This window comes from Lynx canadensis, chromosome F2 (genome assembly GCF_007474595.2).
Source record: "Lynx canadensis isolate LIC74 chromosome F2, mLynCan4.pri.v2, whole genome shotgun sequence".
NCBI classification, from domain to species: Eukaryota; Metazoa; Chordata; class Mammalia; order Carnivora; family Felidae; genus Lynx; species Lynx canadensis.
The window spans coordinates 2,114,767-2,131,864 of record NC_044320.2 but is presented as its reverse complement, the minus strand read 5'-3'; positions in this window follow the sequence as shown (position 1 = coordinate 2,131,864).

The following is a 17,098-nucleotide window of genomic DNA, read 5'->3' as shown; positions in this document are numbered from 1 at the left end:
GGACATGTGTGATTTGCTAGGCAGAGTGTAGAGTCCAAGCAGAGAGGGGGGTGCAAAAGGGCGTCTTGTGGGTCCGGAAACACCAGAGAGGAGTTCAGGACTTTCCAAGCAGTGAGGTCTTGAGGGCCCACGGTCCACAAGAAAGGAGAAACTTGGAGGAGTTCAGAGAAGTGAGCCCACCGTGTTGCACAAAGGTTTCCCTTTGGGGAAATTGCCAGATCCTGGTGTCACGGGGTCGTAAGAGGCCTAGAAACCTTGCACGAAGCAGTTGCTCAGGCCAAGAAGCCAAGAGGACCTTTAGGGTCTCACGGGGCATGGGAGGCAACACCGGACAGAGAGAGCCTGGTGAGCACCTCACGCTCCAGTGGAGGCGCCCATGGTGCAGACCGGGAGCAGAGAACCACTGGAACGAGGCCAGTCTTTGCAAAGACTGAGACCCAGCCTCAGTCCCCGATCGGAGGACACAGTGCCCTGCCGTCACAGCTGAGAAGGAGGGCGCGACATCCACTCGGGACCTCACTCAGGCCCTCCAACAACGTCAGCACTCAATCGCAACGTGTCAGGCACACCTGTCTGAAGATGTCCTGGCCGGAAAGAAACACAAGGGCGGCAGACCCTGACCTACGTGTGGTCAGGACATCGGGGCTCGCGGACGTGTGCTCAAAAAAAGCTTTAACACGCTGGAGACCGTACATAACCACACTGAGAGCTGGCGAGAATGACAGCGACTGACAAGGACAAGAACTGCAATTAAGAACTACAGAAGTCGTGTCACAGTCAGCAGACATAAACCACACATCGAAACCGAGAAATTTTACCATAAACAATCATTAATTGTTCCCAGGGCACCAAGATGCACACGGAATTCTAAACAACAGGAAATAAGCTCCGGGGAGGAGGACTCTGGGAAGAGACCTGAGCTGGTGACCCAGAGCTCTCCGGAGAGGCAGCCAGCAAGGCCCCTGCTGGGTGCAAAGGAGGAGGGGCCATGGCCACCCAGCACCTGCCAAGCACTGTTGAAGCCACCTGGGGAGCCTTATGCTGGGAGTTCTGAATTCAGAAGGAAAGGGCCTGAAGTGGAAGGTAAGTAGGGAAGGGAAATAAAGAGAGATGGAAAACATACGTGGGTGATAATCATGAAAGTATATATATGAGATAAAGACACGTGAGGAACCCCTAACTTCCCCAAATAGCAGGATAGCTCATTTCAGACTAATGTCACAACAATTATAAATCTTAGAGAAAATATAGAAGCAATGTTTTTATAAAAGTAAATAAATAAAGTCGATACACAAAAACCAGCTTCATTTCTAAACACAATGAATGATGTGAAAAGGAATTCACGCAAAAAGTTCCACTTATAACAGCATCAGGAAGAATAAAACACTTAGGAATTGACTTAACCAAGGAGGCAAAAGACTTGCACAAGGAAAGCCACAAAACACTGTTTAAAGAGTTTAAAGATGACACAGATATATGGAAACACATCCCATGCTCATGGATCGCAAGACTTGGTATTGTTGAAATGTCAATATTACCCAAAGTGATCTGCAGACTCTGACAAGCCTATTGAAATCTTAATGACTTTTTCTTTTTTTGCAGAAATAGGAACGCCCATCCTTGAAGCCATACGGAATCTCAAGGGACCTCCAACAGCCAAAATAATCCTGAAAAAGAACAAGCCTGGAAAACTCACACTTCCTGATTTCAAAACTTACTGCACAGCTACGATGATCAAAACAGAGAGGTATCGGCATAAAGACATATGCAGAGACCAATGGGATAGGTCAATAATGATGATTAAATCCAGAGAAAATACGAAAACAACTATTGGAAGGCACTGGAGAGGCACCAAAAGCAGAAGCCGATGGGACACAGCCCAGAAGTAGGGGGATCAGTTTGGGCAGATTCCACGTCCATCTGGCTTTGCCGCTGAGGAAATGAATCCCCAGTCCTCGGGGCACAATCGGATTAGAGCTCAAGAGAAAATCCACGGTCTTACTGGGTTGGGAAGTCAGATGTCAACGTTTAGGACTGCCAAGGAGCCTGGAAACTGAAGGAGAAAAACCTGGGTTGGAGGAAATTACCCCAAATCTGTATGCAAACTCCCATCAAATCCTTGGCTCCTGCAATGCACATATGCAGGACAAGCCAAGGGCATTCTGCCCAAACGAGAGCTGAGGGGCAGAAAGGGCCGTGCGGAGAGCCCAGTGCTGGAGAAGCACCATCAGAGGGCCTTGGTGAGCCCCTGGGGCACTTGCCTGAGACCCCAGCAGGGGCTTAGGATTCAGGTCCACATCTTAAGAACGACATCTGCACCCTAAGACATAACCAGAGAAACAAAACGACATACCAGTAATCTAATTACCTTCTGGAACAGAATTTAACACTCTCAGACAAGACAACAGAATCTGGAAACTCTACAACTCATCGTCCACAGTGTCCATTATAAAAACAAAAACTACCACGGGGCAGGGAGGTGCAGAAATTGGGGAGGTGTTATTTAAGGACACAAACCTGGATTTGGTAGATGAATAATCCTGGAGCTCTAACGCAGAGCATGGGGGTTACAGCCAACAATACTGTATCCTAAACTTCGAAGTTGCTAAGAGACTAGATCTTAATTGCTCCAGGCACAAAAAAGAGATCATAATTATGCGACACGATAGGGGTGTTCGCTACCACTATGGTGGTAATCACGTTGCAATCTGTAAATGCGTCAAACCAGCAAGTTGCACACCTTAAACTTCACGCAATGTTACATGTCGATTACATTTCAGTTAAAAAAAAAAAACGAAAGCAAAAATGATCCGACGTGAGATGAAGCAGGAATTTGTCCTACAAGGTCAAAAGGGGAAAAAAATAGGTCATAAAAACATAACCATACGTGCTCTACGTGTTAAAATTAGAAGGAAAGGGCTTTAAAGTATCTGTGATCACTCTGTTAAACTATCTGTAGGTAAAAGTGTATACAGTGAGTGAAGAGGTTGGGAATTTTTATGAGAGCTGTCAAAAGTCTAAATGCAAATGGAGGAATGCATCTGACTCTTAAAAAAAAAAAAAGAAAAAAAAAAGACCATTAACTTGAAGGCAGGTTATTGTTTTGAATTTTGTTGTCGTTGTTCAGAATTGCTATGAGTCTGAATAAACTAAAGCTCGGAGCAAACAATTGAAAACAACCATCTGAGCCGCATTCGCCTTCCGAGCAGCAGTGAGTGACGTACTGTGTGTAAAACTGAGAAGGGGGAAGGAAGACTATTGAGTCTATATTATCTGAAATGTTCCAAATGTGATTAGAACATCAGTCTACCCCACCAAGAAACTCAGCAAAACCAAGCACAATAAAGACCAAGGAAAACACGGTTGGCGACGTAGGAGTCAAACGGCTGAGCCTCACGGCTAAAGGAAAGATACGAAAGGTGCCCGCGGGGAAAGAGGCACTCGAGAGACACAAAGGCGACCATAAAAATAACAGCTGATTTCTCAGCAGAAGCCCTGAGGCCGGAAGACGGAGGAATGCTACCTTTAAATGTCTACCGAGAATTCTATAACCAGGAAAATGCTTGCAAAGTTGGGGGTCAGGTAAAGATATTTTCATATGGGTGAAAACCGGGGCTCCATCACGCCCCCCGTCCCCGACACTCGAACAAAGAGAAGCATTCTTCCAGCTGAAGGGAAGGAGGTACCCCAGGTAATGGTAAGTGTGTGGATAAATAAGATGTCTTTTTCCTTAAATTCTTGAAAAGTCAGTTGACAAAGAGTAACCAAAGAGATGACTGAATTCAAATATCACCCTTCGCAACTCCAAATGAGTTAGTGGGCACAGGCACAGGGCTGTTCACATGGCAAAGGGAGATACAATCAGAAATCACATACCTCGTTCTGTCTGGCCACACACCAAATAATGTCTTCAGAAAGGGATTAAGCAGTCAATGTGCGGCCCCTACAAAGGCCAGGGGGACGTGCTGCGGACGCTATCAGCAAAACCCAGACGGCGGGAGAGTCTGGGAGTCAAAGGGACGGGTCTGCCCTGCAGATAGTGGTAAGGAACGAGGGAAAATCGGAGGGACTTAAGGAATGAAAGAAATGTAGGGAACATGTCACATTTTAAAAACTGGGCAAGACTGAGTGGTAACATCCAGGGACTCACCTTTTAATGATAGAGCTATTTTTTATAAAAGATGTCATTACTATGAAAATCAGGGTAGTGGTTACTTGCAGGGTTGTGAGGGGAGCAGGAGACCCGGCTGAGGTAGGGCTCAGGGACAGGCTCCGGCCACCAGGGTGCTTATCTAGGAATACATTGTATGCCACACGTCTGTTTTATATGATCGTCTCTATCTGCATTTCATTGACTGATAAAAATATTTTTAAAAAGTTAAGTTGACACTGTAAAGCAAAAATAATAACAATTTAGTGTGGGTTCAAACCATAGGTACAAGGGCGCCTGGGTGGCTCAGTCGGTTGAGCGTCCGACTTCGGCTCAGGTCATGATCTCACGGTCCGTGAGTTCGAGCCCCGCGTCAGGCTCTGTGCTGACAGCTCGGAGCCTGGAGCCTGTTTCGGACTCTGTGTCTCCTTCTCTCTCTGCCCCTCCCCCACTCGCACTGTCTCCTTCTGTCTCAAAAATAAACAAACATTTAAAAATGATTTTTAAAAAATGGAAATGTATTTAGAACAACACAAGTCAAACTACCTAATTCTAAAACTTCATTCCAGGGGTGCCTGGGGGGCTCAGTCAGTTAAGTGTCAGAGTTCAGCTCAGGTCATGATCTCATGGTTGGTGGGTTCAAGCCCCACGTCACGTTCTGGGCTGACAGCTCAGAGCCTGGCTCCTGCTTCAGATTCTGTGTCTCCCTCTCTCTCTGCTCCTTCCCTGCTCACACTCTTTCAAAAGTAAATAAACATTAAAAAAAATTAAAGCACACGTACAAGTAAGACACAGCATGTGTTCATGCAGTGAAGAAATGACCCAACTGTGGGCTGAGGGAAGACTGGCCCCCGGGCATTAGAACGACTCGGAGGGCTCACCCAGGACAGGGAAGTTGGGTGCATTTCTTGCTGAACAGTCAGACTGCAAAAGGTTCAGAAGGCATTGGTATCCAGAAATCTGACCTCAGTCACAGCGAATAATTCTCTCCAGACCAAGGTCCAGCCTCACCAACCTGAGAAAACTCGAGAGGATGAAAATGTTTCCAAGTAACGCAACAAGATCCCAGAGCAGAGCTCAAAAATGCTCCTAGAAACACCCAAAAGATGAAATCCACAGGGTCTGCATGCCATCACATGCCATCACAACCTACCGGGCAGGTGTGCAAAGAAGCAGGGAGGTACGACCCAAGCTGAGAGAAAAAGCATCCTAGAGAATGACACAGAATGGACCCAGAGTACCATGGTGACAGGTGCGGTGGCAGGTGATGACAGGAGAACGGCCCTGCCAGCTATGCTCCGGGGTGTTCAGAACGACAGAGGGCAGAGCGAACATAGACGACGCGGAAGGTACGAAAGGAGCAAACCAGAGCCGCTAGAGGTGCGAACCGCCATGTCGGATGAGGACGGGAGGCGGGAAACACGGAAAACAGCAACAAAGAAGATGAAACAATGAAACAACACCCACCACAAGGTAGATTAAGCCAAATATTATCAATAATTAAAAGTTCTCAACGCCCCTATTGAAAGGCAGAGGTTTTCAGATTGGATAAGGCAACAGACCCAACTTGGTGCTGCCTGCAAAAAGCCAGTCTAAACAGAAAGATGCAAACGGAAGAGTAACGTTTTGGAGGAGAGCATGCCTGCTAGCACTCCCCCCACCTCACCGCCCCACATAAAAAGAGCTACAGCAGCGGCCACAGTGTCAGACAGAGTAGGCTTCAGGGCGAAGAACGCTACTAGGGATTTAAAAGCGCATTTCAAATGACGAAGGGGCAACTCATTATGAGGACGTATCAATCCTACATGCGTATGCGCTTAATAACGGAGGTTCGGTGCTAACGAACTGTTAGTAACACAAGGAAGATAGACAATTCCACAAAAATAGCGCGGTTTCAGCACCTGTCTTTCCATTTTTTGGTGGGATAAGGACAGTGAACCGGTGAGGACACAGCGGACTTGAACAACCCTATTCTCCGATCTGGCCTGAGTGTCATTTATAAAGCACATTCTCTTCAAGTGCACGAGGATCGTTTACCAAGGCAGACCGCATTCCGGGCCATCAACACAAGATCTCGATGCATTAAGAAGATTCAGGTCGTATAAAGTATGTGCTGTGACCACAATGGACTTAAATTAGAAATCAGTAGTAAAACGATTTCTGGGAAGTGCCCAGATATTTGAAAGCCAAATAACACACTTGCATATAACCCAGGCATCGACGGAGAAACCCAAAGAGAGATTGGAGTGTATTTGGAACTGAATGAAAACTAAAACAGAGCACATCAGAATTTGTAAAATGCCACTAAAACATCAGATAGAGGGAAATCTATAGCTCACAGACCAGTATTAGAAGAGAAGAGAGCTTTCAAATCACAGCTCTCTGCTTTTACCTCCAAGAGCCAGTAAGACAGGGCATGGGGCAGAAATTAAGCAGAAGTGAGGAAACCAGGTAAGGAAAGAAATCAATGAAACAGAGAACATGAAAAGGATAGAAGAGGTCAATGAAGCCAAAGGTGAATTTCTTAAAAGATTTTTACAATCAGTAAGCCTCTAACCAGACTGATGAGAAAAAGACGAGACAAATTATAAATATCAGAAATGAGAAAGACGGCATCACTACAGATTCCACAGATATTAACAGGATGATGAGGAAATACTGTGAATTCAATTCCAATAAACCTGACAACTTGGATAAAATTCACACATTCTTTAAGCACACAAATAACCAAAGTTCTCTGAAGAGAAACGAGCACAGCCGTTTATCTCTTTAAAGAAAATGAATTTGCAGGTGAAAACTTTTCCATAAAGAAAATGCTTATCATTTTGGACAAAGCACCGCCCCAATTCGGTGGGAAAAACGCAGTCTCTTCGTGATGCTGGGTCAACTGGATATCTATGGGGGAGGTTGGCCCTCACCTCACATCGTGGGCAAGTTGTTGAAGAGCCACGCGAGAACACCAGCTCCAGCAAGATGCCACACGTAACGTGAAGAGTAAAGCAGGAGGGCTTCCAGAAGGTAAGTAGGGCACCACCTTCATGACCCGCAGGCAGCCACTAACCATGAAAGAAAAGGTGAAAACATTGTATTTTGTTACAATGAAGTACGTTCGGCCATCCGGAGACTACTTTTCAGAATATATTTAAAAGAGAACTTCTCTAAATCAAGAGGAAAAACACAAGTAACCCAACTTCTTTAAATGGCACAAAATATCTGGAACAGGAACGTCACAGGGATAGTATCGAACTGATTAATAAGCAAGTGTGCTCAGTCTCATTGGTCACCTGGAAAATGTGCGTTAAATTGCGGAGTGATGCCACTCCACGGAATGGCCGAAGCTTTAAATACTAAATGTTGGCTAAGATACGAAATAACTAAAAATACACAGCAAATCCGTGCAACCACTTTGGAGAAGTATCTTCCGGTACATATGGCCGCTGAGCATACTCTCTGCGACCAGACCTCCGCTCCGTGATGTCCACCCAACAGAAAACTGGTGAACATTTGTCAAAAGATACGCACGTGAAGATTTATAGCAGTTCTAATTATAAAAACTAAAAACTAGAAATGATACTATTGTCCATCAGCACGTTGGATAACTCTCCGCGTAGTCATAGATGAGTAACACAGCGATACGAGTTAAGGTCGTGCTGCCGTTTACAGAAACATGGCGGACTCATAGACACAATGTTGGAAGAAAGAAGCCAGTACGAAAGGCGACACAGTGTAGGATTCAATTTCTATGAAGTTCCGGAGCTCTAACCTAGTATACGATGCTGGCATGGCGGCTGTCTTTGGGGTGGGAATGGGCATGAAGCCTTCTGGCTGCTGGTGAAGTTCTATTTCTCTACCTGGCTGGTAGTTACGTGGGTGAGTTTACTTCATAAAGTAAAAAAAAAAAAAAAAAAAAAAAAACGGTTCCCTTATGATTCATGCATTTTTTTTCTGAATGCGTCTTCCACTTAAATAAAGTGCCAAATGGTTGTATGTATGAAAGAGACGACCACAAAATTCAGCCTGTGCAGTGTTGGTGCCACACAAGGAACCCTGCACTGCAGTTTGGAGCTCCGAGTTCCAATCCCAGCTCGGCAGTCCCTTGCCTCAAACCGTGGGGAAGCCGTCCGCGTAGGCCTCCTCGGCTTCGGTGGTTTGAGGTTTAATAGATAACCTTCGGTGTTGCGTCTGATACGTAGCAGATGTGCTGAAATAATTGTGGTGCTGGGTGTCGGTGCAGAACGTGGGCTCTGGAGTCAGACTGCGGGGGCTGGAATTCAAGTTCTGCCACTTACAGCTGTCGGACGTGGAGCTGGTTCTTTAAGGTGCTATCCCACTCTTTCCTCATCTAGAAACTGAGGGCTGTGAGGTGAGGAATAAAGGCACGGACCATGTCATGCACGTACTTACAGCCCGTCAGTGTTGGTATCCGATGCTGGACGAGGGAAGCCCTGATGAGTGGGAGGCTCGTGGGGAGACTCTCAGGAAGGTGGGCTTCGGGCGGCCTTGCAAGGGCCTCTCTTTCCCCCCACTCCGTTACCTAAGCAGGATGCCCTACCGAGAGAGTCAAAGGTTCACACACAGAGTCCAGCCCTAACTGACACTGTTCCCCTTTTCCAGGCAGAAAATGCTGCCCAGAGGGGCTCAGGGCGCTCTTCAGGATCCCAAGCGTGGGCCTGAGATGCACCCCGGTCAGGTCACCCCTTCCCTGTTCCCCTGGAGGCACAGCCAGGCTCCCGCTCGCAGCCGTGGGCAGAGCTGTTGTCCAGAGTCCCGTTTCCTGGGTTCTGCATAAGCGCCTCGTAGCAGACACTGCTGTCTTTACTGGGTGAAGCACCCCACCTCGCCGGGCCCCCAGATATACTGGATGAACACATGTAGATAACAGGGTAGATCCCCACCATTTAAACCAGGAGCTGTGTCTCCTTCAGCTGAAAACACCAATCATTGCCCGTCTCCCCAGACTCCCTTCTTCCCCCCAACTTTTCAGCAGCTACCATGGGAGCTAATGGGTTTTTACAGCTTTTACATCCAACACGCTAATTATAGTTCAAAGAACCACGTGCAGATTCAAGCATTTTTTTCTTTTACCACGTTTCCTGATCTTTAGGAAGAACTAATTAAAAACTTTATTTTTCTGCTGTTGCTTGTCTGACAGCTTTGCCAATTTGCAGTCTGACGGGTGGAGCTAATCAGAAGAGAAGGCCATCAGCAGATCCCCACTGCCTGAGGCTCTGGGACCCAGGGATGCCAGGAGGAGATAAATCAGCCCCTAGGAAAAGATTCAGTAAACATCGACGGGGCCGCTCACTGCTGGGCAAGGTGCCCGCTGTAGACAGGGAATGAGTCAGGCGTTGTCCACCCAGTGACGCCTGGCCTACTGTCCACAGGAGCGTGTAAGTGTGACGGGCGTCACCCAGCCCCACCTCCCTGGTGGAAGTTAGAGACTCAGACTCAGTCTCACTAGAACATCACAGCACGCGGAAAACCCAAAGTTCAGAGTTAAGGTGGCACAGGGCCCTCGCAGCCCCAGAGAGTAGAGGTAGGACTGAGCTCTGCTCAAACGGAGCCCAAACTCTATGATGTAACAGCCAAAGAAGGGGACACAGACCTTCATCACGGGAGCCCCAGATGTGGTTCTCTCTACTCGAGGACGCTGTCCTCTCCCTATAAACAGGGTATGCACGCACACACCTCCCATGTGCCTCTGTCTAGGATATGCACGCACACACACACACACACACACACATCCCACGTCTCGAGAAAAGGCTGGTTCCAACCACAATATGAGAAGAGAGGAAGCAGGAATGCAGTCCATTCTTATAGTGAGTGTTCCCACCACATAGTCGGCCCCAACCTAACCCTCAGTTACCAGAATTACAGGCTGCGGCTGAGGCTTCGGGGCCCCTAAACATCCTTCTTCCAGCTGACGCCTGAGGCCTGACACCCTGACACCTGCCATAGGCTCCTGTACCTTCCCCCTCTCATCCATCACCCACTTCTGCATAAGAAGGGCTGTGCCAGGACGGAGGCCCACTGGCTCTGCAGTGCAGGGGTCCATAGGCAGGGAGTGATGGTCTCAGGGATGGGGCCACAGAGACCACAGACAACATAATTTCTGAGAAAGCCCATCTGTGCATCAGCCACTGAAAGAGCTTCTGGGAGCACAAAGGTACATGAGAATGGCCCTTGCCCTCAGAGTGTTTGTTCAAGATGCAAAGCACTTACACAGACACAATGGTGATGGGTTGTGTTGAATTGGGTTCGAGACGGGAGCACAAAATGCCTATGCGGGGGAGTTCTGAAGGCTGAGTGGGAGCCAGCCAAGGAAAGCGAGGGAGTAAAAGAGTTCTTCTGGAAGAGGAATCGATGTTCCCATGAAGGCAAAGAGGCAGGAGTGAGCTCACCGTTCCCAGGAGACAGCTGGGGTGGGTGAGACATAAGGCCGGAGAATGGAGAAAGACCCGGTCAAGATCCATGACTTGAATTTTGTTCTGGAAGCAGGAAAACCTTCAAGCATTTAGTGATGCTAGGGTACAATCAGATTTACCACTTAGATGCCACTTAGATGCTGGCTTTGGTGTGGAGAGTAAACGACTCAGGAACAAAACTTGAGGCAGGGGCAGGGAGGAGGCTGTCAGAGGTGTGAGGATGGGGTCAGTGGTGGCCTTCCCCAGAGTGGGGGCGGCAGGTGGTGACAGGCAGACAGATTCCAAGCATAGCTCAGAGGTAGATGTGATGGAATTTAGTGAGGGGCTGACGTGGGGCTGAGGGGGAAGGAAGAGCCCCAGGTTTCTGATTTGGCAATCAGGTGGGTGGGAGGGGGATGAGATTGGGATTCGGGGTGAAGGACAGAGACCATGGTTGTTGGGGACTCGGTGGACAGCACGAGGTGTGGCTTAGGTGAGCAATCCTGGGCACCGGGATGAGGGGCATGCTTACGCAGTCAGTCCTTCCCCCTCTAGGCCAGGCTCCTCCCTTTTGTTCCTCTGAATGGAGGCTTACTTTCGTCCCTTTGGGTACTGCCTTCTGGCATAGTTAAGAAAGTCCCCGGGAGTCTCATAAATGCCCTTTTATTTTAGAAAACATCTGGTCTTTTTTGTGATTAGAATGTAAGAATACAGTTAATGTGGAGCCTTCGCCGCAGTAGGTGGGTAGGATTTCTGCAAACCTGGTTGGAAGGAGATTGATTTGGATGGTATTGGCTGCTGTCAGGGCCGGGGATCCAAGAGTGTCGGAATCTTGCCACACCGACCTCCTCCTCCATTCATTCCCCCAGCAAGATTCTTGAGGAAGATACCACAGTGGACCATACGAAATCACTGACATTCGACTGTTCTTGAACCACAAAAGTGACGATTTCACGGAGGGCAGCCTAATATATGCAAGGAAACAAAGTGCTATTTTATAATTAACCGAGACCGCTGAAGATTCTCTGGTAAAAGGCGGATAGAGAACATCACATAGGGTCAGAGGCTGACGCCGGGCTCCTTTTCTCCCTAAGCCCCTAGGGCCTCATCCCTCTCTGTCCAGCCACACGGTGCAGAACGCTTGCAAAGAGAGGGAACTGGTCAGGTGACATTCAACATTCAGTACATGTTAGAGCAACCCTAAGGAATGGAGACCTACGAGTAATATTTTGTGAGAAAGAAGAGAGGGAATGATAAAGAGGCTGGAGGGGGTAGTAAGAGGCCCTGTTTCTTACAATCACCTAATGATTGGGCCATATAATAAGGAGGTCAATTTTGGTGATTAGTGAAATGCTTGCGGCATAGATGTTGAAAGAAACTTGACCTAGAATGAGGATCCCTGATTGATCAGAGCCGTGCACACACACACACACACAGACACACACCTGCACACAGAGAAAATGCCATGGAGATGTTGATAACAAACACCTCTGCAGCCCCATTTATAGGTTAGCTCTATCTTGTCTGAGTTTGTTTGGATCCATTAAGAAGCAGGTGCCTAGATGTGTTTAGATGTGCAGGACATTTATTTGGGAAGCATCTGTGAAGGATCAAGGAGGGGCTAGAGAAGGTGGAGACAGGCAGAGACCTCAGTTCATTTGTAGATTTGTCACCTGTAAAGAAAAAGAGAGAAGTGGGAGAATTGGATGGTTTGGTGCAAATGCAGCGGTGGGTCCAGAAGGGAAACCGCTTCATCCATCAGTCATGCTTCCTACAGCAGGAGGTCTGAGTGGCACATTTTATGGCCACTGTCCCATATCCCCTGAAGTTCCACGGGTCACCACAGAGGATATGAAAGACTGCACTGAAGAAAGGTAATTCAGCTGGGGGAAAGCTATGGATGATACCTAATGTGGAAAGGGACTGAGCACATTTGTGCTTTATGTAAGCTTATTCATGTGAGGTGAATTAGAGACCCCACATAACTCTCCTTCCATGACACCCATCATTAGCACAAGTCGATCTTCCCCAAGTTTCTTCCAGCCAGGCAGACTGACCGCTGTCTTTGCCTTGTTCCCCACTGACCTCAGGAAAACCATTAAAGAAGGGGATGGGAGAAGTGATCTTCCTGTGGGTGGTGGTTAAGGGCATGAGGTGGAGAGTGGCATGTAGGCAGATCTGGATTCCACGACCGGCTCAGCCCCTTCCCCTCACGTGCTGTCCACACATGCACACACTGAACTTCCCTGAGCCATGTGGAAAGAATGGCCTTCCCGGTACTCACCTCCCACGGTGGCTGTGGTAGCCGTATGAGACAACCTAGAAACACTTTCTAGCCGTGTGCCTGGCATGTCTTGGGCTCTGTGTAAGGAGCTAACTAACCTCTCCCTTCCTCCCATTCCCCTATATTCCCTTTCCTCCAGTATAGATGACATCCAATAAATTATGTGATGTTCATGATTTAATGGGTGATAAAATAGCAATTAAATATACAGACTGATGTAGTTAAATGCCAAGCCATAAATCGTGTGTGGAACACCTCCTCTGGGCACAGGAGGGTGGGGTATAATCGTGGCTAGAACAAAGTCACATTCAGCACCACGGACAGCACGCCTGGCCGCGGATGGGGACTGTGGTGTGGGGGCAGGGGTAAAGGCAGGGCGCTATCTTGGGGCCACTTGACAATATCTCGCCTCTCCCCGCTGCATCATCAAGTTTCTCCACTCGACTGAATCACAAGATTCTGTCAGAAATGTCTTGCATATACATGAACTGCATATGGATGTGGAATACATAGAAATATCTTCCGTGTGTGTGCACAGAGACCGGCCCTACATCCCTCCCATGTACAGTGCTCCCCTCATGGCTTGTCTCTTCTTGTTTCCACTTTTCCTCCTTCCATTATCACCTGCAACTGCTCCCATCAGAGTTTGCTCCCACCATTCGACCAAAACAGCACCTGTGGTATCTTCTCCACTCGGCTTCCAGGGCACCACACAGAATTGCCCTCCTCCTGCTTTGTTGGTCACTCCTTCACAGTGTCCTTTGCTGCTTTTCCCTCAACTTTCCTACCTCTAGATACCAGATTTCTCCTGGGATTCACTGTCAGGACGGTTCTTTTCTCCAAACTCACTTCCTAAATGAAATCATTGTCCCAGACTGATTTTTTTTTTCTCTCTAAATACGGTTCATGTGTCCAAATGTCTAACACTTAAATGTCTAAGAGACACACAAACTTAACATGCTCATGACCAAACATGGCATCTCCAGCCCCAAAATATCTTTTCTCTTACATTCTTCCCCATGTTAGTAAAGGACAGTGGGGAACATGCCCTTTCATGTTCAACATTCTTTCATGTTAAACACCTTAGAGATGGTTTTGATTTCTCTCTTCACATCACACCTTATATCCAGCTCAGAAGAAAATGCTTTTACCTTACTTTTAAATATATCCAAAATATCCAATCACTACCCATGACTCATCTGTAAGCACGTATGTCCAATCTGCCATCATTTACATGGATTATTACATCATCTCCCCAAGATGCCTCTCCCTCCCTCCCCCCATCCTCCTCTCCTTCCTCTACCTCCCTCCCCACCTTTTCCCCTTCCTTCTCCCCTTTCCCTTCCTCCTCCTCCTCCTTCCCTTACCCCTCCCCACCTTCCCCACTCCCTCTTCTCCTCCCTCCACCAGTCATTTTCCACACAGAGCCCAGGATGATCCTGCTAATGTACAAGTCATGTCTTATTTCACTGCATTCAAACTCTCCAGTGGCTCCCATTTCATTCAGGACAAGTGCTCAAGTCCTTACAACAGCCTAGAAAGTTCCACATGGTCTGAAATGCCTACCCCTGTACACACAATTTCTCCAATATCCTATCTTATGACTCTTTCTTTTGCCCTCTCCTCTCCAGCCACACTCCCAGCTTGGGCTTCCTTCCTTGCTGCTCCTCGATCTAGGATGACCTCGCCTTGATACATTCATGGCTCTCTCTTTGTCTTCAGAGACAAGTTCAGATGTCACCTCTTCAAATGCCTTGCCTGAGCACCATATTATAAAACAGCACCATCCACAATCATTCTTTTTACCTTGTACCATTTGTCACTTGGTATATTCTTTACTTATCTTTTGCTTTCCCCGCTAGAATGCAGGCTCTATGAGGGCAACGACTGTCTTCCTTGCTTACCATCCCATGGTCAGCACTTGGTCCATAACAGTTGTTGAGAGAGACAGCAAGAGAGAGAGGAGGAGGAGGAGGAGGAGGAGGGGGAAGAGAGGGAGGAAAGAAGGGAGGAAGGAGTGAGGGAGGGAGGGAGGGAGGAAGGAAAGAAGGAAGGAAGGAAACAGGAAGGGAGGAAGGAAGGAGGAGGGAGGAAGGAAAGGAGGGAGGGAGGGAAGAAGGAAGGAAGGAAATAGGAAGGGAGGAAGGAGGGAGGGAGGAAGGAGGGAGGGAGGAAGGAGGGAGGGAGGAGGGAATAAATGAATTTTGGCCCCAGTCATCTAAAATATTTTGTACCAAACACCTAGAAATCAGAGACCAGTTCTGACTCATTTTCACACCCCCTGAGGGCTTCATGGTACACGGACTAATCTTGGGAAATGACTGCTCTGTGAGCAGACTATTGAATAAATAAATGAATGAATGAATGATGACCCAAGCAGCCCAGGATGGGGAGGGGATCTAACTTAGGTCCTTCTCAAGATCAAACGGGAGGCCAGGGCACGTCATGGGTCCAGGTTCCAGCAGAAAAGCATTGCTGTCTTCTGGCCACAGAGCCCCACCGTGCTCCTCTTGGCTGGGAACAGCATCTGGTGGGCAGAGTCAGTGGGTCACAGGCAAGCTTCACTCAGCCTGACAGAGTCTTCTCCTCAGCGTGGAAAGAGTGTGTGGAACAAAAGTGGTCTCTGGCTGGTGCCAAAGTGGGATTTCTCCATTGGTTTTCCAGAGCAGAATCACAGGGTGGGGATGGGGGCATGTACCCCCCCACACACACACACACTCAGATTCCTGAAGGTGCCTGATCCGGGAGAAGCACGCTGGGGTCCTTGTTTCTGAGCTCCAAGTGCCCATTCACGGCCAATGGGGTATCACTTATGGAAGTTATTACACAGAAACCACTGACCACAGGGAGGAGATTGCTGCCGGGGATTCCCGCTGGTCATTAAGTGCCCAGAGAGCTCTAATTTAATTATCAACTGAACAATAACTTGATGGGTGTATTAGCTTTGTCAGTGTGTGCATGCATGGAAGGACCCACACACACACACACACACACACACACACACACACATTCTCTCTGAGTGGTCATAAATAACGAATCAACCAATACACCGACACATCGTAATTCAGACCTTGAAATGCAGTCAGACATGGGGATTGCAACTGCGTCCGAAATGCGTGAGTGGAGAACAGGGGCCTTCCAGCCTGGCCTTCACCCGGCCTTCCGAAGCCCCACCACGGAGACACACGCAGTCACCATTAATTGCGAGCGGGATATCTATGAGTTTGGTTGGCCGCTAACCACTTGGCCCGGTGGCGGTTAATATTTATATTTGCAACACCCAGCACTGATAATGGACAGCTAACAGGCTCGGTTAATTGGTCTGCCACCCCCACCTCTGACTGTATCTTCCTGACCAGTGGGGGCGTCCTTCCCAGGGAATCTTATAATGAGTTTTTCATGTGTTGGTGATTTTAATTACCCTTTTATTGCTATGCAAATCTCCCTTCATTTAATCTGCCAACGAAGAGGAGGGGATGTGAGCAGCGGAAGAGGAGACAAGATGGAGGCAGGTGTGTCTGCTGCTCAGGTGGGGGCGCTCAGGCGAGCAGGGAAAGGCTGGCCGGCCTAGTGGAGACGGGAGAGCTGAGCCCGTGCTGTGTCAGTGGCTCGGAACATGGGAGGCAGAGAATCAGCACCCGGGACAGCTGCCCATGACCGTCCTTGAGTTCTCTGGAAGTGGCAGCCAGAGGGGGGGATACTGAGGCTCCAAAGTGAGAGAAGGCAGCCAGCGTGGGCTCTGTGTGTGGCCTTTCTACGCACCATGCTGCCTGTCTCCCTCTCCGGAGGGGCCGCTCCTGAGGACAGGCTGTAGCTCTCCAGCAGAGCGGGAATCTGGAAGCCCCAGTAGTGTCCTGTGTTAGGCCGAGAGCTCACCAAGGCTTCTGGCCAGTGCTGCTCGGGACGTGGGGCAGGACAGAGGCGGGAGGGGACCTCTCCCGTGCCATCCCTCCTACACTGGCCATGGCCTCCAGGGTGGGGAAGCCAGGACAGGGCAACCCTAGCTCAAGCCACGGCTTGACTCGGTGGGGGCTTGCCCCTTTGAACGTACTGGGATCCAGAGGTGTAGCTGGGAAAGGCGCGTCCTCTGGGCAATGTTCCCGTATCCCAGACCACCTCCTCCAGCACAGGGGAGCCCCCCAGGCTGCTGATGGGTTATATGTGCTCTTGGAGGCTGGCCGCCCTCAGCTGTGTGTCTTCATGCAGGAGGGCAGAGAGGGGCTCCCCAGAACTTCGGGACAGCTTCAGGTGTGGGTGAAA